This window comes from Botryllus schlosseri, chromosome 7 (genome assembly GCF_051294905.1).
Source record: "Botryllus schlosseri isolate E-star chromosome 7, Bs_hap1, whole genome shotgun sequence".
Lineage (NCBI taxonomy): Eukaryota > Metazoa > Chordata > Ascidiacea > Stolidobranchia > Styelidae > Botryllus > Botryllus schlosseri.
The window spans coordinates 14,240,467-14,267,886 of NC_137242.1; the positions used below are offsets into that span (position 1 = coordinate 14,240,467).

Sequence of the window (27,420 nt, forward strand, 5' to 3'; positions counted from 1 at the left end):
AAACACTTGTTAATGTTGTGAATAATTCTTTTGAGTATGGTAAGATGTTAAAATGTCTCTTTGACAAACGGAAAGCTGGATCGGGAATAGAGTTGTAATGTTACATTACTTGTTTCAAATCAATGTGTGTATAATATCGAAGCGGGACTGTGGGGAAGTTGTTAGTCATGATTGTCAATCCTATTTCAATGCGCACTACGCCAAAGTCGAAATAATCGGTTTCGGATTAGGATTTTACAATTATATCACACCTTTTTGAATAAGCGTCAACTTCACAGAGGATTAGGGTTGGGTCAGAAATAAGTGAAAATTTGTCGGTATTCGAATCACCGGCTACGCCGGCTCTGTGGTAAACTAATTACTAAAGTAACACCATGCGACTGATTCCTAGATTTAGCAAACTATTTCACACTGACTGGTCTAGTGTAATAATCGATAGCAGCACACGACTGCACGGAAACAATTCAGCGTGCAGGTCATTCGAAATATAGGTCGCACGCACTGCTTAATCCTCTTGCAAGCCACGTTTCCGTTTGTGCGGTTATTGTTGGTGACTCGTACATATTCAACACCGCGCGAGAGATGCCTGAAAGTGCGAATCACGACCGCACCCATAAGAACACATGGCGAATCACCAACACAGCCTATACGCGAAAGCACGACATGCGAAAGTACGACGTGCGAGAGATGCCTATACCGAAAGGGCGATTCACGGCCGCACCCATAAGACACAATAGCCGCATGCGACCGCGCCCATAAGAACACATGGCGAATCACCACAGATCTCGTAAGAATACATGGCGCATCACCGCCACCACCTATAGCAAAAAAGGCGAGTCACGACCACGAGTTTTCACGGCGAATCACCGCCGCAGCCTATACCCGAAAGTACGAATCACGACCGCATCCATAAGAACACATGGCGAGTCACCACAGATCCCGTAAGAATACATGACAGACACATTTATCGTCGTTAGCATGTCGCCGCACGTATACCAAAAAACATTAGCATGCCACCACGAGTTTCACGTTAGCATGCGACCGCCGCCTATACCCGAAAACGTTAGCATGCCACCCCCGCCATAAGACGAAAACGTTAGCATGCCACCCCCGCCATAAGACGAAAACGTTAGCATGCCACCCCCGGTTTCTCGTTAGCATGCCACCCCGCCCATAAGAACCCCATTGCGTCATGCGACCGATCATACTAACTACTCATGCCTATTGTGGATATCCTATTGATTCGGAAAATTTTTTAATGACGAAGGAATGTTTTCGTGCAATAAAAGCATTGCGACAGAATCCAGACATTCACATTAGCAAACCGGATAAGGGCTCTGGGGTTGTAATCCTAAACAAACGGGATTACATACTCAAAATGGAAGCAATCTTGGGTGACCAATCAAAATTCAAGACACTTGGTCCCGCTGCTGAATTCGATAACATCGCCAAGATCGAAAGACGGATACAGCGCCGACTATTCAGCCTCAAGAAAAACGGCTCCATATCACCTGAGGTCTATGCCTCCATCAGACCGGTCGGGGCACAGAGGCCACGTATGTACGGACTGCCGAAAACTCATAAAACCAACGTACCCGTTCGACCAATTCTTTCTATGATTGGATCGGCGCAGCACAAGCTCGCGAAGTGGCTTATCGGTATTTTGGAGCCAGTGCGTTCCATGTATGATTCGCATTGCGTCGCTGATTCGTTTACATTCGCGCACGAGATGAAAACAACCGACCTTCCAAACTCGAATATGTTTCTCGGTTCATATGATATCGTTAGCCTCTTCACGAACGTGCCGCTGAAGGAGACCATTGATATCTGTGCGGACGCGCTCTATGGTGGTGGTGATTTAGCATCACCTTCCTTCTCGCGTAAAGTGTTCGTTGAACTTCTTAATACGGCTACTTGCTCTGTTGAGTTTAGTTTTAACGATACCATCTACATGCAAACCGACGGTGTAACTATGGGTAGCCCTCTTGGCCCGATTTTAGCCAATATATTTGTGGGATTCCATGAAAATAGACTTTTCGCGACAGATGAAACCAAGGCTCCATTCATGTACCGTCGCTATGTCGACGACACTTTCGTTATCTGTCAAAATGAGACGGAGTTCGATGACTTTTTTGATAACTTGAATTCTCTACACTCGTCTTTAAAATTTACATTTGAAAAAGAGCGTGCTAACTCGTTACCATTCTTAGACGTTCTAGTGGAAAAACGGGGTATTAGCTTTGTCACTTCGATTTACCGGAAGCCAACGTTTACAGGGCATTATATACGCTGGAATTCTTTTAGCCCGAATCGCCGTAAACTAAATTCGATTGGCACGTTGGTGCACAGAGCCTTGATGATTTGTTCGGAGGAAAAATTAAACGCGGAGCTAAAATATATCCGCAAAATTCTAATCGATAACGGGTACCCCGAACACATCATCAAGAGTTCTGTTGATAGAAAACTCAGGAATTTCAATCCCAACAAGTCACAAAACACGAACACACGATCTGAGGAAAATGTATATATACATTTACCGTGGCTGGGCCCAATCTCTTCCCGGTTTGAAAAGCAATTGATTTCTGCTGTAAATCGTTGTTACGATAACGTAAGAACTAATGTTGTGTTTACCACCAAACAATTGCTTCCTGCAACGCGCAAAGATGTTCTACCTGCTTCTCAACAAAGCAATATAGTCTATGATTTCAAGTGCCACTGTGATTGTCGGTACGTGGGAAGAACAACTCAGCGCTTGCAGGAACGCATCAAACAACATGTTCCGAGCGTTATTAGATCACGCACACTGGACTCTCGCGAAGACGCAGCCGTAACTGATCTGCGATTACTAGAACGTAATCAGGCCATGGCTATGAATTCTGCCATCGGCAAGCATTTGGCTGAGAATGCAACTTGCGCTAAAAACTATTGCGATGAAAGATTTTCTATATTAGGTAGAGGCCGCACTAATTTCCATCTGTCTGCACTGGAATCGACTTATATTAAAATCCACCGACCGCGCTTGTGTCAGCAGAAGGAATTTTTAGTGAATCTGAAAATTGGCCACTAGCTACGCTCGCGGTTTGCCTGTATTTCATGTTGTTTGTTTCTATGACGTCATAATTGGTTGTATGCAATGTAGCTAGATGCATGTTTTTGAAATTCTCCATTTGCTGACGATTGCCCTTGAAAAGTGTCAGCTCGAAAAGCTTCGGGTTTTAATATGAATATAATATATAAATAAATAGAACTACTAAAAATGAACATTGTAATGCCGCTGAGCACTAAATAGAACTAAAGTAGTAAACAATCAAGTAGAATATCTGCAAGTTTTAAGGATCAAACATAAGTAGTAGAGATAACTTCAAAGAGAACTATATAAAATGCTAATATAAATAGCTACCAAATAACACCAATAACATCCGTTATGTATGTTACTATTCAGGTAACAAGTCTAAATTTGTTACACCAATCCGCCAAATAATTCGACGACATTTGGAAGATGTGGGCCCAAATGAAGTTTCACCCCCTCTACCAGCCACATCTAGCTGCAACAGATACATCATATATTTAAAATTGATGAACTGGCGGTAAACATCATCCAACGCCCAAGTCGAATTCATAATCTACACTGCTCCGGCTTGGAGTACACCGAAAACACGAATATAGTCGCAATCATAGACATAATTCGGCATACAGGTCCGGATTACATGGCTATTCTACAGATATGTCCCTCTTCCTCCTCAACGAAAGCGTCAACAGTCGCTAAGGCGACCAATACACAGCTAACTCGATACCTTGTTGCTGATTTCGCTGTAACGAGTTGATATGGCTCTATTTCGTATATTTGGCGCCAAACATAGTCAACCCGTCTTGGTAAGTGATCGAATATACTAATTTACCTGACAAGTGTCCATATTACCCCTGGTGTCCGTTTTCGACCACCCTACTCTATGACAATATTCCTGTTGATATCTATAGTGAGACATCTCCAATACTGATTGAAATCCTGACAATGCTGTGATGCACTAATAATTCATTAGTTGCTCTCCCGCTAATAGTTTGCATAAGTTGGCAACCTCTATACTGTAATTGATAATACCAAGATTCATAACTGAAACGAGGTTCTCCACCAAATTACACATACCGGTGTATTTCATTTGGTCTAGACAAGCGGCTGAAGCTGAACAAGCTAGGCTGATCATACTATGTATTACTAACCTCCTTAGGTTAGTCATCAATAATCATTCTTGAACGACCCCTCGTTTTCGGAGCAGCAAGGAATTCCGCCGATATGAGATTGAGCACATCAACACTTGATACGTATTCTGTCCAGTTTAAACATTACTTTCGTAAGTAAGGGCAAAAAGCATACTGACATTCGTCATCTGAGTACTCGGACTCACTTGGTGAATCCATTACAAGCGAAACCTCCGCGATAACTAACTAATATAATCGCCCTGCTACTGCAAGAGCACCAGCCCTATAGCATGCATCCGCAGCGGCCAGAAGAGATGTCAACTAAATGACGTCACAATGAACATTTCGCTTTTTCTGTAAACATACCAATATTGGGACTTTCAGTCCAAATTACGGCAATTTCCGATTAGTTTGAAATACGGAAAGTCGGCTATTTCGGTATGAAAAAAAATTCTGAACATGATTAGGCGAAGTTGTCTATATACAGTGCTCTTCAACCGGGGTGGTCGTACACCCTAGGGTGTACCAGAATTTGCAAAGGGTGTACCACTCGGATGGGGTGTACAGGGGTGTACCAGATCCTAATTACAATGAGCCGATGGCTAGCGATCACAAAGGCAGGTCTATTCGTCAGTACAGGTTGACGCACAGGTTAATGAGCAATATGGTGCGATGTTTGTCTCAAGTGTAAAACTGAGCACCGCTAGATTGTGATGTCATAAGCAAATATTTCTCCTATTCATTTAGCCGTCTGCAATTCACCAATAGTTTCGTTCGGTGTTGGAAAGGATGTAGTTAACATGTGTTCAGCTAGCTATAGAGATTTGTCTTTTAGTGATTCTTAGGGAAACCGCCGCGACAGCTCAGACTTCTTGAATCGGTGCGTCCTTCTCGACGTTAATAAATACTGCAATGCACATAAATGAACTGACGTAGCCAGCCAGGGTCGAAGCAGCTTCCTTGTTGAGATCGAAATCCTATTGTTTTAAAACGCCGATTTTATGTCCAATATTTCGCCATACATTTGCAATTTAGTATTTTGTTATTAGTGGTGCAAATTAGCGACAAACGACAGTGTATAGCGACATGCGATCTGAGGTTACTGACATCTCTTGCAGCCCGTGTGCTACTATCGACTTTGTGTGGGGCAGGCTTGATACGCACTAGGCTGGTGTGCCTGCTATCTTCGCTGGTCTGAATTACCGCTTCTGCAGCAGGTAGCTTTACCTACTCTCTCATCGTTCGTAATGTCATGCTGTTTTGGGGCTGACACGAAATAAATTTTAATATGCGTGGCGGGCGGCCTAACTGGCTGCAAATAGACTCTGAATCCCGTACTTGATTTGAGCTAATAATAAAACATAGAGATCAGAATAGGTGTGTCAAGGGTCGAGATATCAAAATATGGGAAATATCTGAATCATCTGAAGTTGCCAGAATTGCAGATCAGACTCGGAAATTTTGATTCGTGAAAATAATCCGTCGTCGCGGAGGTGGTGTACCTATTCGTTCGCGAAATGGAGTGATTGACAGCCGCTAATGCCTGGCCAGGGCATTGGCGAATAGTGAATACGTAGAGTATTACCCGGAGATCTCGAACTCGCGAATTAACAGCGCAGCGGAACTCGCTGAAATTTTATAATAGCGTTTGAATGTGGACGTTTTATAACGTCAGTTCTCCAACACGAGTAATATTGTGTGATCCAGGTATTGTCATGCTTTAGGCGTGTACTTAACTATATTGGTAAATTTGAAAGAGATTACAGCGGTTACCGTGTTCACGTGGTTGTTTGCCCCAATTTAAATAAACATGGACATACGTAAGTTCTTCACGAAGCCCAGCGTAAGTGAAAGTGATAATTCTATTGAATCACGCAAGCCAGGCAATGTTGGTGAAACATATACTGAGACAAATGCAGAACAGTGTCCTGAAAGTATCACCAGCAACTTGCAGCAGCAGAGATCTGATTCAACGAAAACCATTCGAAAGAAAATGTCCGGTGCCGCCAAGATACGCAAATGGAATGATGATTACATCCGGTATGGATTTTATCGCACAAAAGAAGAAATGCTGAACCCTTATCCGCCAGCACGCTGTTTGTTTTGTCCTGTCGTCCTTAGTAATAGTAACCTGGCTCCGCGGCATCTAAAACATTTAAAAACACAACATCCTAGTCACCAAAACAAATCAAATGCAATTTTTGAGGAATCTCTGCGTCATCAACAGAAGCAAGTTTCTTGCTTTGAAAACGAAGTAAAAGGAGTGAAAAAAGAATTAGCGATCGTTTCCCTAAAAATGACTCGTGTTCTACTGAAGAAAAAGCGGCCATACACAGAGTTGGAATCCGTAGTTCTTCCTTGTCTTGAAATCGCAGCTGACCATTTGCATGGAGGTGAAAAAGCTCTCAGGAAAGTAAGAGCCGTTCCATTATCAGACACTACAGTTAAACGGAGAAGCGATGATATTTCTCAGGATTTGCTGAAACAACTAGTTGTAAAGCTTAAGAATGCCACTGCCTATGGCATACAGCTTGATGAAACGACAGATATTTCAGATGAAGCGCAATTGATTGTATATTGTAGGTTCGCTGATGCAGAAGCAGAAACTATTGTCGAACATTTTTTGTGCTGTGTAAAAGTTGGAGTTCGTACCACAGCTCAAGCCATCTTTGGTACGTTGAATAAATTCGTTGTGGAATATACTCTCGATTGGAAAAAGTGTAGATCAGTCACTACTGACGGAGCAGCAGCCATGCAAGGTCGTACAAATGGAGTTGTTCAGAAAATTAAACAAGTCGCACCGGATTGTGTGTCAAATCACTGCATGATACATCGAGAGGCACTTGTAGTAAAGAAATTAAACCAAGAAAAAAAGGTGGAATGTCCTCTGGAGATTGTTCTTCATGATGTCGTCAAAATTGTAAATTTTATTCGTTCACATTCCAAGACACATAGAATGTTTTCAGATCTTTGCAAAGACATGGGAAAAGAAGTAATAAGGTTGTTATACCATACCGAGGTACGCTGGTTGTCCAGAGGAAAGGTCTTAAAGCGAGTATTTCAACTGCGGAAAGAGGTGCATTTTTTCCTGGTTCAAAAAGGGCATGTAATGGCTGCTAAATTTGAAGATATCTTTTGGGTTGCAAATCTGTCCTATTTAACTGCAATATTAGAGACCACCAATCAGTTGAATTTATCAATGCAAGGCAGAGGATTTGATGTATTTGAGGTTGCCAGCAAAGTTAAAGCTTCTAAATGTAAGTTGAAGTTATGGCAGAACAATGTTTCAAAATGTGATTATTCAGATTTTGAATGTTTGAACAATTTCATCAAGAACAGTAATTGGAAACCGATAACCCTAGCCTTGAATCAAAAGTAAAGTCGACCGTACATCAGCATCTCGATGTGCTGCAGCAGAATTTTGAAGCTTATTTTCCAGAGGACGAATATTTGGATCTTGACTCTCTATTGTGGATCGTGCAACCTTTCACAAATGAAAGGTTGGATTTGGGCAACTTGACCGGGGAACTTATTGAACTACGATCAGATTTGGTTCAAAAGGCAAAGTTCAAACAGCTCAAAAGCTACACTGATTTCTGGGTATCACTTCTTAAAATTCCGGAGTCTCAAAATCTGAGTCAAAAAGCGATTACGATTCTTGTTCGCATGCCTACGACATATCTTTGCGAGCAAGGATTTTCGGCACTAGTTCAAATTAAATCGAAAAAAAGAAATTGCATCAAGGATGTCGATATGCTTATGAGAGGAGCACTCGAAAAAAGGCTACTGCCTAACTTCGCGCAGCTGGCGGACGAAATACAGCAGCAACGGTCGCATTGAATGTCTGGCATTATTTTGTAATTTGTATTTGAATGCACATTGGTCCATAAATTCGTTCGTTATATAATCATTTTCGTCAATTACAAACGCCACAAGATTGCGAGTAGTCTTTTAATGAGATCCTTTGGACTAGCTAGGCAATTTCGATAAAAAAAAAAACATGTACAACAAATGTATTTAAAAGTGACATAACAGACATGTGTCGTTACGCTTTATCGATATATTAGATAATACGGTAATCTCGAGTCCTAATTAGTATTTAGCAGCTCCTATAGCTTGCTAATCCTTATGATAATTAGGCCCATTACCGACTTGGGTGTTTTATATGAACAGGGGTGTACGAGTTTGGAGAAAACGTTAAAAGGGTGGACCAATGCTGATCATTACCCAATAATAGTTCAATTCAAGCCCCGTATGCATAGACCATTGGCTTATACGACACTCTCCAGGAATCTGACTTCAGAAAGCATAACTGATATCTACAATCACGTCTGGGACTATTTTGAAAAGTATGAACCAATACCTCTGACTGAATTAGATTTTAATCAGCGATTCAATATGTTTGTCAATTCAATATTAGAAATAGTTAATGTATACTCACCATTGACAGGTTTATCTGGCAAACAGCGTAAATTGAAACGTAAGCCATGGATAATTCCATCTATCCTCCGATCCATTCGTATAAAGAATAAGATGTATCGTACATTATTCGTAAAGGGGAGCCCTGAAGACAAAATAGTTTATAAATCATATGCAAACAACCTTTCGCGAACTATCACTAAAGCTAAGCAAAAGGGTTGTTCAGATTTGAAAAATTGTCAGGAAACGTCGATGCTTGTGACCCAAATGATGGTTTAGTACATAAAAAACACTTTTATGAGCAATTTTGGTCATCTTCATCGAGATCTTCTATCCCCGAAAACCCCCCAAAGATCCACGGGGCAATTCTCCTTACCACTGGATATGTAATGTTGACCACGTCACCGGTTTACAGCTTTCTGTGACGTTATCAGTTGAAAACGGCCGTGTAGAGATAATATATTGCAATAAAATAGCCATGTTTTCAAAATTGTACTTGAATGTAGTCCTATAAAGGCCACATGCATATCGATTTCACTCTGCACAACCTGTCTATCATGCTCATGGGAATCATATATTGGTTGCACCATTGACATCGGCTTGATTTGGATCGTACATTGGAGAAGCGTCGTTGGGTTGCAATTCGTGAACAAATACTGATATTCCCAGCTAGTTTTCAGCCATAAGGTATTATTCAAAGGTATGTAATGTCAGTAATACTTTTCTCAACTTCAAATCATCTGTTAAATACCAAGTTGTCTTATTTTATGGTACCTGACTGATTGATTGATTCTATTTCAGTGTTAGGCGCTTGCAGATATCACAAATCCATCAAGATCACGGGATTGCATAATTCTTCACCATCAAATATTTTCAGAGCTTACTGAGTCCAGGTTTACTCACAATTCGAAACGAAAGTCTGAGCGTATAGACACCTATTTGACGCCGAGACACGTCTATAGGAATATACCTAACTATCAACCTCATATTTAAAAGTCTTGCGCGACTTCAAATACAACAAGTAGGCCGTCACGGAATCGGTATTGGATAGTTCTTCAACATAAAATGAATTTCAGCGTCTACTAAGTCCTGGTCTACTCACAATTCGAAACCAAAGTCTGCGCGTATGGACACTTATTTGATGCCGACACGCGTCTATGGGAATACACTTAACTTTCAACCTCATATTTAAAAGTCTTGCGCGACTTTAAATACAACAATTAGGCCATCACGGAATCGGTATTAGATAGTTCTTCAGAATGAAAGAAATTTCAGAGTCTACTAAGTCGAGGCGAAAGTATGCACGTATATCGCCGCAGTGGAATCAAAGTATCTTACGTCCATTTTACAAATTTTGAGAAAATTATCTTTGAGTGAAGTTTTCATCTTCTTTCAGCCATATAGTGGCGACGATTAATTTTGATATACTAAGACAGACCATGGCTAAGATATGACCTAAAGAAGTACAAAAAATTTCGAAAAGTCGACTTTTTTCAAGTTTAAAAAAGGGAGCTTCAAAATTTGAAAACTGGACATAAGATACTTTGATTCCACTGCGACGATATAAACTTATTTGATGCCGACACGCGTCTATGGAAATATACTCAACTTTCAACCGCCTATTTAAAAGTCTTGCGCGACTTAATATACATTAATTAAGCCATCACGAAATCGGTATTGGATAGTTCTTCAACATGAAATGAAATTCAGAGTCTACTGAGTCCAGGTTTACGCACAATTCGAAACGAAAGTATGCGCGTATAGACACTTATTTGATGCCGACACGCGTCTATAGGAATATACCTAACTATCAACCTCATATTTAAAAGTCTTGCGCGATTTCAAATACAACAATTCAACCAACACGGAAGCGGTATTGGATAGTTCATCCACATGAAATGTATTTCAGAGTCTACTGAGTCCAGGTTTATTCACAATTCGAGCCAAAATCTTGCGCGGGTATAGACACTTATTTGATGCCGACACGCGTCTATAGGAATATACTCAACTTTCAACCGCCTATTTAAAAGTCTTGCACGACTTCAGATACAACAATTAGGCCATCACAGAGTCAGCATTGGATAGTTATTCAAAATAAAATGAATTTCAGAGTCTACTGAGTCCAGGTTTACTCACAATTCGAGGCAAAAACCTGCGCGGGTAAAGACACTTATTTGATGCCGACACGCGTCAGTAGAAGGGGGATCCTTTTTATAGACGCACCAATCAGAGAGCGCCACGTCATCCTAATTGCCACGCCCATTTTCATGCCCTAAGGGTAAATTCATCTGCTACGTCATCTGTGCCACATCATCAAGCGCCACGCCTATAGTGCCACATCATCCATCCATTGCTATATCATCGCTGCATTGATTGCCGCATCTTGATACTTTTCTCAGATATTGTATTATGTGTATTTAGGACTAATATCATCCGTCCATATTTTTTAAACTTGATTTTATGTGTACAAGTTACGGTTTCTGCACTTTCCACATTTTACGACTTATGATTGCCGCGTCAAAACTTACCTTGGCTAGAATCGACAGATTTTCTATTATGTGTATTTAGGACTATGTATTTAAATTCATATTCGGATTATACATAAATGCGAAAACTATGATGTCTATGCACGGCTATATTCTCTGGATAATATTATTAATATCAAAATTCTACACATCATCACTATTTACTTAATATAAAATGCGATTTTGAGCGCTGCGACTTGATAATATGAATCCCTGTGACGCTTCTAATGCATGATTTTTTGTGATAAGGAACTAGGTAACATTCAGAGTCTGCAACGATTGTTTGGATATACATTATAGCAATACCCCACTAAACTATAGGCGGTTATATTACTCTATTGGTCACAGATAACTCATCCGTCCATATTTTTAAACTTGATTTTATGCATACAAGTTACGGTCTCTGCAGCCTCCACATTTTACGATTTATTTTCATTAGACGCAGGCAAGCGATTCTCCAGATCGGAGCTACGGAAACAAATCACTCGCATGAGCGCATTCCGAATAGTCTTGTAGAATTTTCTAAAGTCGTACCAGCTTAGTAGCATGTACGCGAATCCCAAAGTGAAAATAATCGAACGAACTATAGCCGCAGGCGTGCGATTCGCAGGGCTTTAATTATACAAACACTTTCGATGCCTGTACGCGAACCCCAGCGTTATAACGAGTAGGTCTAATTAGCACGTTCTGAAGCCGTAAATTTAGTCAACATCATTGAGATAGCCATGATTTAAAGATGGTGATCGAGTGTGACAATAGCACTCGTCAAGGTTAGACAAACATAACCTTAAAATACTTCACAAAATATAAAGTTATAAGAGTAAGCAGATTTCTATGAAAACCCGTTAAATAGAAGTAAAAGTAGCCTAGAAACATAACTACTGCCTGAAAAATCGTTACGTAGAAGTGAGGTTAGTCTACGAACATAACCACTTACTTACTTTGAAGTCTCTACTTGTACTTGCATTCGAGCGGAATTGCGACCGATGCATTAATGACTTTAATACTCTGTATTTTAAATTATCATCGCAAAGTGCACGAATTTCCATGTTGATCAAATACCACAAACTTTGCTTGCTTTCAGAGTTAGTAACTAAGCGCATAACAGAATTTACCCAAAAAATCGGTACTCCGAAAATTTTGTAAAGTAGAGCTTTTTGGTGTTGGACTCAAGTTCCAATGAACAAGTGTTCACGTAGCTTGAGGTCTGAAGTTTCGAGAATCGAGTTATTAAATAACGTGAAAGTATCACACCACAAACTGCGCCAGCCTTCAAAGTTGATAAGTAGCCAAGTACTTGTACTCCATCAGAATACTAAAGTTAATATGTGACTCCTCACCTTGAAACTTGCTATGTAGTTGTAGGACATTGTGATTATGCGGAATACCAAATTTCGTCACATATTTCATGATGGATCAACTTTAAAACTAACGCAGTTCTATACCAACTTTTGCGTAAATCTGTTTTTCGGTAGCGTGCACCTATACATAGTCAGCTTTAATAACGGAATTACCATGCCAATATGTGACTCCTCAACTTGAAACTTAGTAAGTAGTTGCAAGACATTGTGATTATGCAGCATACCAAATTTCGTCACACATTTCATGATGGAACAACTTTAAAACTAACGCGGCCCTACATCGACCTTTTGCATACATCTGTTTTGCGGGAGTGTATAGCACGTACCTATACATAGTCAACTTTAATAACGGAATTACCATGCTTAACATTGAATCCCAACTCGAAACTTGATATGTAGTTGTAGGACAATATGGCAATGCACCATGCTAAATTTCATCACACATCTAATGATGGAACACCTCTAAAACTAACGCAGTCGAATACCGACTTTTACGCATATCTGTTTTGCGTGAACATAGCATATACCTACACATAGTCAATTTTAATAACAGAATTAGCATGCTAAACATTAAATTCTCACCTTGAAGGTTGATACGTAGTTGTAGGACATATTAAAAATGCATCATGCCAAATTTCGTCACACATTTCAGGATGTAACACCTTTAAAACTAACGCAGTTCTCTACAGACTTTTGCGTAAATCTGTTTTTCGGTAGCGTAGCACGTACCTATGCATAGTCAAGTTTAATAACAGAATGACCATGTTAATAATCGAGTCCCCACCCTGAAACTCGGTACACAGTTCTAAGACATTATGACAATGTAACACATTTCATGATGGAACACCTTTAAAACTAACGCAGTTCTATACCGACTTCGCGTGAATCTGTTTTGCGGGAGCGTAGCACATACCTATGCGTAGTCAACTTTAATGACGGAATAACAGATGTAATTAAGTTTCAACACTTCTACAATGATTCGTCTTGCTTCCTATAACATCCCACTCGAAGCCCTCGTTATTAGGCTGTGATCTCAGCCTGAGCTATGTCTTGAAGCCTCTACGGTACTCTGCAAATTGTTTCGATTTATTCTGCCCGTTTTAATTTAAGATAAGGAAGCCCATTTTACTCAATGTATCGATGCCTACGGTACTCTACAAAATTTTCTGATTAATTCTCCCTATGTTAATTTATCATAATAAAGATGATTCGACTCCTAAAGGACGAAATACTTGTTCGCTTGAGCTAAGCCGCAGCGCTTGGAGTGGAATTTTACGAGGTATGTGGACTCATTTCGAAGGGCTCTATGCCATAGGAGCATACTTTACGCTCCAATTCGATTCCCACACATTCCATATAATTACTAACAGAATCATTAAGTACCGGCCTTGAAAATTTGCGTAGTACCAGATGGCATGTATACGATTTCATGACATCCGGCAGTACGACGGAGACTATCAAAATATCGAAAGGAGTCCTCTATTATCTTCTGAAATAATCAAGGTTTTATCAGGACTTCCCTTCATATGAACTCCAGCAGAATCGCTAATAACCTCTCAAGTTTACTCAATTTACTCTAATTTGATACTCGAGTACTAAAACCCTATTTTCCGCAAGTATGAAAGTGGCTATCGCACGATACTCAACATTTCGTAATTTTGCTGGAATACAAGTACAATTAGGGATTTAAAAGTAACTAATATAGGTGGTTATGTTTGTAGATTACTTACACTTCTACTGATCGGTTTTCAGGAGAAACTACCTACTTTTAGGACTTTATATTTTAAAGTAGTTTGAGGTTACGTTTGTATCACCTTGACAAGTGCTATTATCAAAAACTGCTTTTCCTAAACTCTTACACTTTCACTGAACTTCTACATAGAATCTTGTAAAGTAGATAGAAAAGGAACACTATTAAGAGGATTTGTCCTCTTTTTTGACTTTTTTGAAAGTGTCCTCGGAGGACGCCCTTTTGTCCTCTTTTTTGAGATTTTGTCCTCTTTTTTGAAAATATAGGTAAGATTTAGAGCAAATTGCAAGTGATATGCCGCAAATTAGCACAGAAGTGAAGCTCCGACGGTTTTTTCGGAGTGAAAAACGGTGATTTTAGCTCTGAGCGAAAAGATGACCTTGTTTTTTTTATTTTAGTCATCCACCTAGCAATGTGGAGAAAAATACGGTATTTTGAGCTCTGAGCGGAAGAGATGACCTTTTTTTTAGTCAACCGATCACAAAGTGGGAAAAATTCACCGGTTTTTGAGAATTCTACACTCCGGTTTTTCATCTTGCAAATTTCTGAAAAAGTGTCCTCTTTTTACATTTCCAAAATATGGTAAGCCTATTATATTCCAATAATTATTACTGATGTCATACTTGACAGATAGCAATGTCGATGATGTTGCTGCAATGTCGATAATGCCGACGCAATGTCGACAATGCCGGCGCAATGTCGATAATTCTGCGCCCATTTAAAATATCTTACACCAACTAACTCAAAATCGTTATCTTACACCAACTAACTTAAAATACTTCGTAATTGACTTATCTGGTAATAAACATTCCGACATTGCGCGACATTGCCGACATTCACAAAGTATACGGACCCGGGTCGGAAGCCTTCTCATCAAAGTAGGCATTCTATATTTTTAATTGTCGATGTCAATGTGATGTGACACTTGAAGATGAAGGCTTTGCACTGTGAATTTTATCATGCAAGCAATGTACGAACTCACGAACACTTGCCGTGCTTACTATGTCAAAACAATGACATAATGAAGTGCGCGACACGTCTGGTTCATTTGATGTAATGTCATCGCTTATCATTTATTGAGGTATTACGTGAAAATTATGGTCATGACAGTACATTTGCCGTTTTGTTACAGTATACAGTATACAGTAAACAGTATACAGTATACAGTATACAGTATACAGTATAGAGTGAACAGTATACAGTATACAGTACATTTGTCGTTTTATTACAGTATACTGTATAGTGTATACGCTTTCTTTAATAACACAGAACAGCCATATGGTATAGTATGGGAGATGTGGTACCGATGGATCAGAAATTGGAAAATGATATCTGGTCCCAAAATGTTCAGCATATAACAGCAGATCTTTTGCTTGCTCGACACTCTGATACAAGCTCTACCTATCGCCCACATATACATGCTTATCCGTCTTTTCAAAAAATATTCATGAACGTTCAAAATTTGTTGCTCGAACGTATCATCGGTCCCCACCCGGTGGGTCCAAAGCAGAGTTGGATCAATTACAATTATTTCAGTTCAATTACATTACAATTACAATTACTTTCATGAATGTTTCAATACATTACAATTACAATTACTTCATGCTAAAAATATCAAATTACAATTACAATTACAATTACTCCTTGCATGCTTCAATTACATTACAATTACAATTACAATTGCTGCTGTTGAACATGTAATTGAATAATCATAAATTCAACCGTGCTCCTTGACAACCGTAGCGTCGTATTTAACAACAATTCAAGTCTAGTTCAGATTGTGTGGTAATAAATGCGTTTATGTGCGTACATAGTATGCTATGTGAGATGTCAGTGTGACGTAATATAAGCGTGTTTTGTATGCTTGGTAATTATGGCTCACGTAATTGGAAATGTAAAATGTTATTTACCTAATTTCCTATGGGTTAGGATTAAGGATAGGGTGCAGTATGTCGTTGAAAAAGTATTATAACATATGCACGTGTTGGATTTGCGTATATAGCAGTGGTCGGGAACCTTTTTTGTCCGAAGAGCCATATTGACCCTATTTTTTCCATCTCAACTCCCAAAGAGCCATACATTCCAATCAACTGTTACGTCACAATTGAAAAGTCGTGACGTCATGGTAGTACTAATGCGAGCTCACTACATGGGATTTCTCGTAAGCGCAATAATTTCTCTGTAAAAACTGTTATTTTTTGTTCGAAAATAAAGCTCGAAACGAGAGGTAAGGCACAGACGGGCCAAGTCTCACCATTGATAACACAATTCATCGTAAGTAGCATAGAAATTATTATAACTGATATTAATCGAATGTGACTGTCACACTGATTCCGAAAATCTAAATACGTACCGATTTCCCAATTCTCAAAGTATTCGGCGGTAACATAACGTTGCGCTACACGCCTACATTTTATCGCCGGTACTACACAGAGCTACTTACCAATCGAGAACGTGGATAGCTATGACGTTGTTTGTAATTCGAGTTTGTAATTGTCACATCCACAACCGTTCATTTCGCGCCATAGATCAATGAATCAATTAAGTCAATGCGTATTTGAAAACTGCGTATTGAAATGGGCGTCGCCATGTCTGCTATATGCTCTTTGATTAATCAACGTATCGCACAATTCAAGATTTCGAGTCGGGTACATAGAATTCGCGAGTGATATTGGCCGCCGGCGTCACAGTAACTAAAATTTGATGATTTTTAAAATAGGGGGTTTTAGCCCCTAAACCTGAAGAAAACATTGTCTTTGACTCCCAAAAACATGTTTATATTGCCACGAGAATAATTATTCCGGCCGAGATGAAGATTTACCAACAAGTCGCTGCAATATTGATCAATTCGGTACAAAAATAAATATTTGGCAAAGAGCCATATCTTATACCCAAAAGAGCCATGTATGGCTCGCCAGCCATAGGTTCCCGACCACTGGTATATAGTATATAATTAAAGAAATAATATTATTTTTATCGAGGGACGTAGGAATTAGGATGAGGAGTGAAAAAAAACCGTGCTTTGTCAGATAAGACGTTATAAAATATCCAGTGGTCTGGTTAGTTAGCCAAACGAAATAACGATGCAGCATCGTGATCTGAAATCGTATTGTAGATTGCCAACCCACGGATAGATGCCCAAGATGTGAGTCACGGATGAATGCACCGACAAACGTACTGCAGAGCCGGCTAAAAGCAGCAAACTTTGTGGTCCTAAAGCTGGCGATCCATGCGTCCAAATTTGATGTATTTGTTCTTTATCGTAAGCTATTGATATACTAATTCCGAAAATACAAAATAAAATCTCGTCAGGGCAATGTAACTGCTCCAAAATAGCCGTTTAAGGCCGACTGTTCTGAAAAGTGAGAGCGCTGCAGCAGCATGACCACAAGAATTACCAATTACGCCTAGCGATTGTTCAGAACAATGCCGATTCCCAGACTTTCACGACTATTTTGGGATGGTACCATTGCCTGGAAATATACTTTTATTGCGGAATCAGTGCGACACTAGCTTTCGATTAGGACCATACATATCAAATTTCGACGCTTGGATCGCCAGCTATGGGAATATCAATTCTGCTGCTTTTAGCCGGCTCAACAGTTCGCTTCTCGGCGTATTCAATCGTGAGTCACGTGTTGCGAATACATCCGTTGGTTAGTAATCTAAAAATTGTATACAATGGCAGCCTAGGCCAGCATAGCGGTAAAAATAGAAAAAAACTTCGCCCGCAAGGGCGCAGTCAAGGGCTTCCGCGAATGGATCCACCAAATTCCTTGTCGACATTAAAAGAGAATGCATTATAGGTCAATTATTTTATATGTGCTTGTCAGGTCTCAATAGCAATTTAATGTAATTGAAATTGTAATTGAGCAAAATTTTTGTCAAATTACAATTACAATTACAATTACACAAAATAGAAATGCTTCAATTACAATTACATTACAATTACATTGAAAAATGTAATTAATTACATTCAATTACAATTACAAATTACAATTGATCCAACTCTGGTCCAAAGGCACATGACCTGGGGACATATGAGACATACTCTCAAAAACTCAAATGTTACAACTTTTCTTGCTTTGTGGTATAATCTAAGCCAGTGCTCTTCAACCGGGGTGGTCGTACACCCTAGGGTGTACCAGAATTTGCAAAGGGTGTACCACTCGGATGGGGTGTAGAGGGGTGTACCAGATCCTAATTACAATGAGCCGATGGCTAGCTATCACAAAGGCAGGTCTATTCGTCAGTACAGGTTGACGCACAGGTTAATGAGCAATATGGTGCGATGTTTATCTCAAGTGTAAAACTGAGCACCGCTAGATTGTGATGTCATAAGCAAATATTTCTCCTATTCATTTAGCCGTCTGCAATTCACCAATGGTTTCGTTCGGTGTTGGAAAGGATGTAGTTAACATGTGTTCAGCTAGCTATAGAGATTTGTCTTTTAGTGATTCTTAGGGAAACCGTCGCGACAGCTCAGACTTCTTGAATCGGTGCGTCCTTCTCGACGTTAATAAATACTGCAATGCACATAAATGAACTGACGTAGCCAGCCAGGGTCGAAGCAGCTTCCTTGTTGAGATCGAAATCCTATTGTTTTAAAACGCCGATTTTATGTCCAATATTTCGCCATACATTTGCAATTTAGTATTTTGTTATTAGTGGTGCAAATTAGCGACAAACGACAGTGTATAGCGACATGCGATCTGAGGTTACTGACATCTCTTGCAGCCCGTGTGCTACTATCGACTTTGTGTGGGGCAGGCTTGATACGCACTAGGCTGGTGTGCCTGCTATCTTCGCTGGTCTGAATTACCGCTTCTGCAGCAGGTAGCTTTACCTACTCTCTCATCGTTCGTAATGTCATGCTGTTTTGGGGCTGACACGAAATAAATTTTAATTTGCGTGGCGGGCGGCCTAACTGGCTGCAAATAGACTCTGAATCCCGTACTTGATTTGAGCTATTAATAAAACATAGAGATCAGAATAGGTGTGTCAAGGGTCGAGATATCAAAATATGGGAAATATCTGAATCATCTGAAGTTGCCAGAATTGCAGATCAGACTCGGAAATTTTGATTCGTGAAAATAATCCGTCGTCGCGGAGGTGGTGTACCTATTCGTTCGCGAAATGGAGTGATTGACAGCCGCTAATGCCTGGCCAGGGCATTGGCGAATAGTGAATACGTAGAGTATTACCCGGAGATCTCGAACTTGCGAATTAACAGCGCAGCGGAACTCGCTGAAATTTTATAATAGCGTTTGAATGTGGACGTTTTATAACGTCAGTTCTCCAACACGAGTAATATTGTGTGATCTAGGTATTGTCATGCTTTAGGCGTGTACTTAACTATATTGGTAAATTTGAAAGAGATTACAGCGGTTACCGTGTTCACGTGGTTGTTTGCCCCAATTTAAATAAACATGGACATACGTAAGTTCTTCACGAAGCCCAGCGTAAGTGAAAGTGATAATTGTATTGAATCACGCAAGCCAGGCAATGTTGGTGAAACATATACTGAGACAAATGCAGAACAGTGTCCTGAAAGTATCACCAGCAACTTGCAGCAGCAGAGATCTGATTCAACGAAAACCATTCGAAAGAAAATGTCCGGTGCCGCCAAGAAACGCAAATGGAATGATGATTACATCCGGTATGGATTTTATCGCACAAAAGAAGAAATGCTGAACCCTTATCCGCCAGCACGCTGTTTGTTTTGTCCTGTCGTCCTTAGTAATAGTAACCTGGCTCCGCGGCATCTAAACAAACATTTAAAAACACAACATCCTAGTCACCAAAACAAATCAAATGCATTTTTTGAGGAATCTCTGCGTCATCAACAGAAGCAAGTTTCTTGCTTTGAAAACGAAGTAAAAGGAGTGAAAAAAGAATTGGCGATCGTTTCCCTAAAAATGACTCATGTTCTACTGAAGAAAAAGCGGCCATACACAGAGTTGGAATCCGTAGTTCTTCCTTGTCTTGAAATCGCAGCTGACCATTTGCATGGAGGTGAAAAAGCTCTCAGGAAAGTAAGAGCCGTTCCATTATCAGACACTACAGTTAAACGGAGAAGCGATGATATTTCTCAGGATTTGCTGAAACAACTAGTTGTAAAGCTTAAGAATGCCACTGCCTATGGCATACAGCTTGATGAAACGACAGATATTTCAGATGAAGCGCAATTGATTGTATATTGTAGGTTCGCTGATGCAGAAGCAGAAACTATTGTCGAACATTTTTTGTGCTGTGTAAAAGTTGGAGTTCGTATCACAGCTCAAGCCACCTTTGGTACGTTGAATAAATTCGTTGTGGAACATACTCTCGATTGGAAAAAGTGTAGATCAGTCACTACTGACGGAGCAGCAGCCATGCAAGGTCGTACAAATGGAGTTGTTCAGAAAATTAAACAAGTCGCACCGGATTGTGTGTCAAAGCACTGCATGATACATCGAGAGGCACTTGTAGTAAAGAAATTAAACGAAGAAAAAAAGGTGGAATGTCCTCTGGAGATTGTTCTTCATGATGTCGTCAAAATTGTAAATTTTATTCGTTCACATTCCAAGACACATAGAATATTTTCAGATCTTTGCAAAGACATGGGAAAAGAAGTAATAAGGTTGTTATACCATACCGAGGTACGCTGGTTATCCAGAGGAAAGGTCTTAAAGCGAGTATTTCAACTGCGGAAAGAGGTGCATTTTTTCCTGGTTCAAAAAGGGCATGTAATGGCTGCTAAATTTGAAGATATCTTTTGGGTTGCAAATCTGTCCTATTTAACTGCAATATTAGAGACCACCAATCAGTTGAATTTATCAATGCAAGGCAGAGGATTTGATGTATTTGAGGTTGCCAGCAAAGTTAAAGCTTCTAAATGTAAGTTGAAGTTATGGCAGAACAATGTTTCAAAATGTGATTATTCAGATTTTGAATGTTTGAACAATTTCATCAAGAACAGTAATTGGAAACCGATAACCCTAGCCTTGAATCAAAAGTAAAGTCGACCGTACATCAGCATCTCGATGTGCTGCAGCAGAATTTTGAAGCTTATTTTCCAGAGGACGAATATTTGGATCTTGACTCTCTATTGTGGATCGTGCAACCTTTCACAAATGAAAGGTTGGATTTGGGCAACTTGACCGGGGAACTTATTGAACTACGATCAGATTTGGTTCAAAAGGCAAAGTTCAAACAGCTCAAAAGCTACACTGATTTCTGGGTATCACTTCTTAAAATTCCGGAGTATCAAAATCTGAGTCAAAAAGCGATTACGATTCTTGTTCGCATGCCTACGACATATCTTTGCGAGCAAAGATTTTCGGCACTAGTTCAAATTAAATCGAAAAAAAGAAATTGCATCAAGGATGTCGATATGCTTATGAGAGGAGCACTCGAAAAAAGGCTACTGCCTAACTTCGCGCAGCTGGCGGACGAAATACAGCAGCAACGGTCGCATTGAATGTCTGGCATTATTTTGTAATTTGTATTTGAATGCACATTGGTCCATAAATTCGTTCGTTATATAATCATTTTCGTCAATTACAAACGCCACAAGATTGCGAGTAGTCTTTTAATGAGATCCTTTGGACTAGCTAGGCAATTTCGATAAAAAAAACATGTACAACAAATGTATTTAAAAGTGACATAACAGACATGTGTCGTTACGCTTTATCGATATATTAGATAATACGGTAATCTCGAGTCCTAATTAGTATTTAGCAGCTCCTATAGCTTGCTAATCCTTATGATAATTAGGCCCTTTACCGACTTGGGTGTTTTATATGAACAGGGGTGTACGAGTTTGGAGAAAACGTTAAAAGGGTGTACCACGTCAAAAAAGGTTGAAGAGCACTGATATATAGTAATATATGGAACAACCGAACAACAAAAATTATCGACAGAATTCATTCAAAAAATTTAACGACAACATGCATATAGAAACCAGATTCATATAGCAAGCCCCCCAGAAGTGGCATCGATTACCCAATGGTGGGCTCAAAATCATTGTTGATTTGGGCGGGAAGGGGCCTAAAACATGTGCTTTCGGTCCCGATTACACAGCACACAGCCACATCCTCCCGAACTGGATCGTGACCACCTTAGGTCTATGAGCAAAGCTTTGCTAGTGTGACGTCACAACTCATTTTTAAATCCGCTAGTGGGCGATAAAGTGTGTCCGGAATTTGGGTCACAGAAATATGGTAACCCTATATTAAACAGGCTACAATAATGTGATTGAACTACTCTGTAGCAGACCCATCACGCTTGAGATGTAGTTTTTGAGCTGGTCGCCGCGTTTGAAATGTTATAGAATGATGCCGTGATTAGCTAATGCTAGGGACTATATTTTGCAGTGGCGTTGCTGTTTGGCTGTCGTTCTGACTGGATTATAGCATGAGGTAGCATACCGGTAGGCCTATGCAGTGGTTAAATAATTCTTTGTGATGCGTATTATGCAAGCGCAGCACTATCGGTGAATCATTCGTGGTGGTATTTCATGTGGCCTCACAGTGAATTTTGACTGATTGTATACTTGTTACTTGTGACTCAGGTTTGGCTTAAAGGTCAACTGCATCTTATAGACCAGTGCTCTTCAACCTTTTTTGACGTGGAACAAGATATGTCGTAGGCATGCGAACAAGAATCGTAATCGCTTTTTGACTCAGATTTTGAGACTCCGGAATTTTAAGAAGTGATACCCAGAAATCAGTGTAGCTTTTGAGCTGTTTGAACTTTGCCTTTTGAACCAAATCTGATCGTAGTTCAATAAGTTCCCCGGTCAAGTTGCCCAAATCCGACCTTTCATTTGTGAAAGGTTGCACGATCCACAATAGAGAGTCAAGATCCAAATATTCGTCCTCTGGAAAATAAGCTTCAAAATTCTGCTGCAGCACATCGAGATGCTGATGTACGGTCGACTTTACTTTTGATTCAAGGCTAGGGTTATCGGTTTCCAATTACTGTTCTTGATGAAATTGTTCAAACATTCAAAATCTGAATAATCACATTTTGAAACATTGTTCTGCCATAACTTCAACTTACATTTAGAAGCTTTAACTTTGCTGGCAACCTCAAATACATCAAATCCTCTGCCTTGCATTGATAAATTCAACTGATTGGTGGTCTCTAATATTGCAGTTAAATAGGACAGATTTGCAACCCAAAAGATATCTTCAAATTTAGCAGCCATTACATGCCCTTTTTGAACCAGGAAAAAATGCACCTCTTTCCGCAGTTGAAATACTCGCTTTAAGACCTTTCCTCTGGACAACCAGCGTACCTCGGTATGGTATAACAACCTTATTACTTCTTTTCCCATGTCTTTGCAAAGATCTGAAAACATTCTATGTGTCTTGGAATGTGAACGAATAAAATTTACAATTTTGACGACATCATGAAGAACAATCTCCAGAGGACATTCCACCTTTTTTTCTTGGTTTAATTTCTTTACTACAAGTGCCTCTCGATGTATCATGCAGTGATTTGACACACAATCCGGTGCGACTTGTTTAATTTTCTGAACAACTCCATTTGTACGACCTTGCATGGCTGCTGCTCCGTCAGTAGTGACTGATCTACACTTTTTCCAATCGAGAGTATATTCCACAACGAATTTATTCAACGTACCAAAGATGGCTTGAGCTGTGGTACGAACTCCAACTTTTACACAGCACAAAAAATGTTCGACAATAGTTTCTGCTTCTGCATCAGCGAACCTACAATATACAATCAATTGCGCTTCATCTGAAATATCTGTCGTTTCATCAAGCTGTATGCCATAGGCAGTGGCATTCTTAAGCTTTACAACTAGTTGTTTCAGCAAATCCTGAGAAATATCATCGCTTCTCCGTTTAACTGTAGTGTCTGATAATGGAACGGCTCTTACTTTCCTGAGAGCTTTTTCACCTCCATGCAAATGGTCAGCTGCGATTTCAAGACAAGGAAGAACTACGGATTCCAACTCTGTGTATGACCGCTTTTTCTTCAGTAGAACATGAGTCATTTTTAGGGAAACGATCGCTAATTCTTTTTTCACTCCTTTTACTTCGTTTTCAAAGCAAGAAACTTGCTTCTGTTGATGACGCAGAGATTCCTCAAAAAATGCATTTGATTTGTTTTGGTGACTAGGATTTGTGTTTTTAAATGTTTGTTTAGATGCCGCGGAGCCAGGTTACTATTACTAAGGACGACAGGACAAAACAAACAGCGTGCTGGCGGATAAGGGTTCAGCATTTCTTCTTTTGTGCGATAAAATCCATACCGGATGTAATCATCATTCCATTTGCGTTTCTTGGCGGCACCGGACATTTTCTTTCGAATGGTTTTCGTTGAATCAGATCTCTGCTGCTGCAAGTTGCTGGTGATACTTTCAGGACACTGTTCTGCATTTGTCTCAGTATATGTTTCACCAACATTGCCTGGCTTGCGTGATTCAATAGAATTATCACTTTCACTTACGCTGGGCTTCGTGAAGAACTTACGTATGTCCATGTTTATTTAAATTGGGGCAAACAACCACGTGAACACGGTAACCGCTGTAATCTCTTTCAAATTTACCAATATAGTTAAGTACACGCCTAAAGCATGACAATACCTGGATCACACAATATTACTCGTGTTGGAGAACTGACGTTATAAAACGTCCACATTCAAACGCTATTATAAAATTTCAGCGAGTTCCGCTGCGCTGTTAATTCGCGAGTTCGAGATCTTCGGGTAATACTCTACGTATTCACTATTCGCCAATGCCCTGGCCAGGCATTAGCGGCTGTCAATCACTCCATTTCGCGAACGAATAGGTACACCACCTCCGCGACGACGGATTATTTTCACGAATCAAAATTTCCGAGTCTGATCTGCAATTCTGGCAACTTCAGATGATTCAGATATTACCCATATTTTGATATCTCGACCCTTGACACACCTATTCTGATCTCTATGTTTTATTAATAGCTCAAATCAAGTACGGGATTCAGAGTCTATTTGCAGCCAGTTAGGCCGCCCGCCACGCAAATTAAAATTTATTTCGTGTCAGCCCCAAAACAGCATGACATTACGAACGATGAGAGAGTAGGTAAAGCTACCTGCTGCAGAAGCGGTAATTCAGACCAGCGAAGATAGCAGGCACACCAGCCTAGTGCGTATCAAGCCTGCCCCACACAAAGTCGATAGTAGCACACGGGCTGCAAGAGATGTCAGTAACCTCAGATCGCATGTCGCTATACACTGTCGTTTGTCGCTAATTTGCACCACTAATAACAAAATACTAAATTGCAAATGTATGGCGAAATATTGGACATAAAATCGGCGTTTTAAAACAATAGGATTTCGATCTCAACAAGGAAGCTGCTTCGACCCTGGCTGGCTACGTCAGTTCATTTATGTGCATTGCAGTATTTATTAACGTCGAGAAGGACGCACCGATTCAAGAAGTCTGAGCTGTCGCGGCGGTTTCCCTAAGAATCACTAAAAGACAAATCTCTATAGCTAGCTGAACACATGTTAACTACATCCTTTCCAACACCGAACGAAACCATTGGTGAATTGCAGACGGCTAAATGAATAGGAGAAATATTTGCTTATGACATCACAATCTAGCGGTGCTCAGTTTTACACTTGAGATAAACATCGCACCATATTGCTCATTAACCTGTGCGTCAACCTGTACTGACGAATAGACCTGCCTTTGTGATAGCTAGCCATCGGCTCATTGTAATTAGGATCTGGTACACCCCTCTACACCCCATTTGAGTGAGTAGTGAGGGTATCGACTTTATACGCCCCGCCCCTCAGGCTATTTAGAATGTAAACACTCTCATAATATAATTAACGTCGGATTATGGCCGGTCCATGCTTCCGAGAGATAAATAACATTCATTATACGTTAGATGATACTTTTCCTTGATATTCTATTATGTGTATTTAGGACTAATGCGACAACGGTAGACTATCGCCATGTGTATTTATGAGCATCTCTCACCGCTACACTCTCGAAACTTTCCTCCGACAGTCTATTATGTGTATTTAGGACTAATGCGACATCTATTGCGTAGAATATGCGTACTGAGCTGTTTTTGAGAATATGAATTCTTACATAATACACTTAACGTTGAACTAGATTTCACGACATCATCACAGAGGAATTAGGCGACTATTTAGGTTGTAGGTTCGATTCTTGTAGTCACCAGATTTCATACGATTCAGTCATTTTCATGTCACTAGAATAAGGGTAATTAAATCGACGGATGTTCGCGAGATATTCTATGTGTATTTGGGACGACTTGATAAGTGGCTATATTCGCCAGATAATATTATTATGTGTATTTTTACTTTGCATTTTAGCGGATAACATGACCTCTAGGATAATACTCATCAACGTTGAACTATATAGTCGCAGTTTTATGATGATTACGTTAGATGATTAAATTCCGAAACTTCATAATAACTTGCTTTCATGGATATAAATTCAGATTATGCACATGAATTTCGAAAACTATGATGTCAATGCAAGACTCCACCACCGTGAACCACAATTCCAGCATCGGTATTGGCAATAAAGCCTTAGATTTAGAGTCGCACCTTAACACAAATTATGCAGGTATTCTAGCAGACTTGTCACATTTTCTGTATCTGAAGTAGAATTTCAGCGTCGGTATTTGTTTTAAGCCAGGAAATGTACCTTCGCGCAATTTTTACAAGTAGTCGCACATACTTTGCTGCATCTGAAGTGGAGTTCCACCGTCGTTGTTTGCTATAAGCCAGGAAATTGGAGTCGACGCTTCGCGCAATTTTGACAGGTAGTCTCACACACACTTTGCTGCATCTGGGCTTCATACTAATACATGCATGATTTTGGCATGTCGAGAATACGGGTAATTATAATTAAATCATCAATAAACGCTGGAGGCGAGTCATTTAAACCTTGTTGGTAGATAATAGCGCTTTCGACTACTTTATCGATTTTCGATGTTGCGCAAATACCACAAACTTTGCTTGCTTTCAGAGCTGGCAACTAAATGCAAGACAGACTTAAGTTTGGATGCGGCATATTTAGGTTTTTAAAAATTATTCATACCCATGATTCGAAATATTGTTAACTAACTTATGTTTTCGATATAAGATAAGCGTGAAGTGTACAAATTTCGATGTTGTGCAAATACCACAA

The 27,420-nt window shown here is 39.9% G+C and overlaps 1 protein-coding gene across 2 annotated transcripts in view; it reads left to right on the forward strand.

Moving 5' to 3' along the window:
- LOC145443718 (uncharacterized) overlaps positions 1–27,420 on the forward strand; it is a 441,881-nt gene that overhangs the window by 310,202 nt on the left and 104,259 nt on the right. Inside the window, exon 1 of one of the 2 annotated variants that reach the window (XM_080321672.1) lies at positions 20,880–20,883. The exons of the other annotated variant lie outside the window; for it this stretch is intronic. The gene's annotated coding sequence lies outside the window, so the exon portion shown is untranslated. Of the gene's footprint in view, positions 1–20,879; positions 20,884–27,420 lie in introns of those variants that run through there. 2 annotated transcript variants of the gene reach the window in all.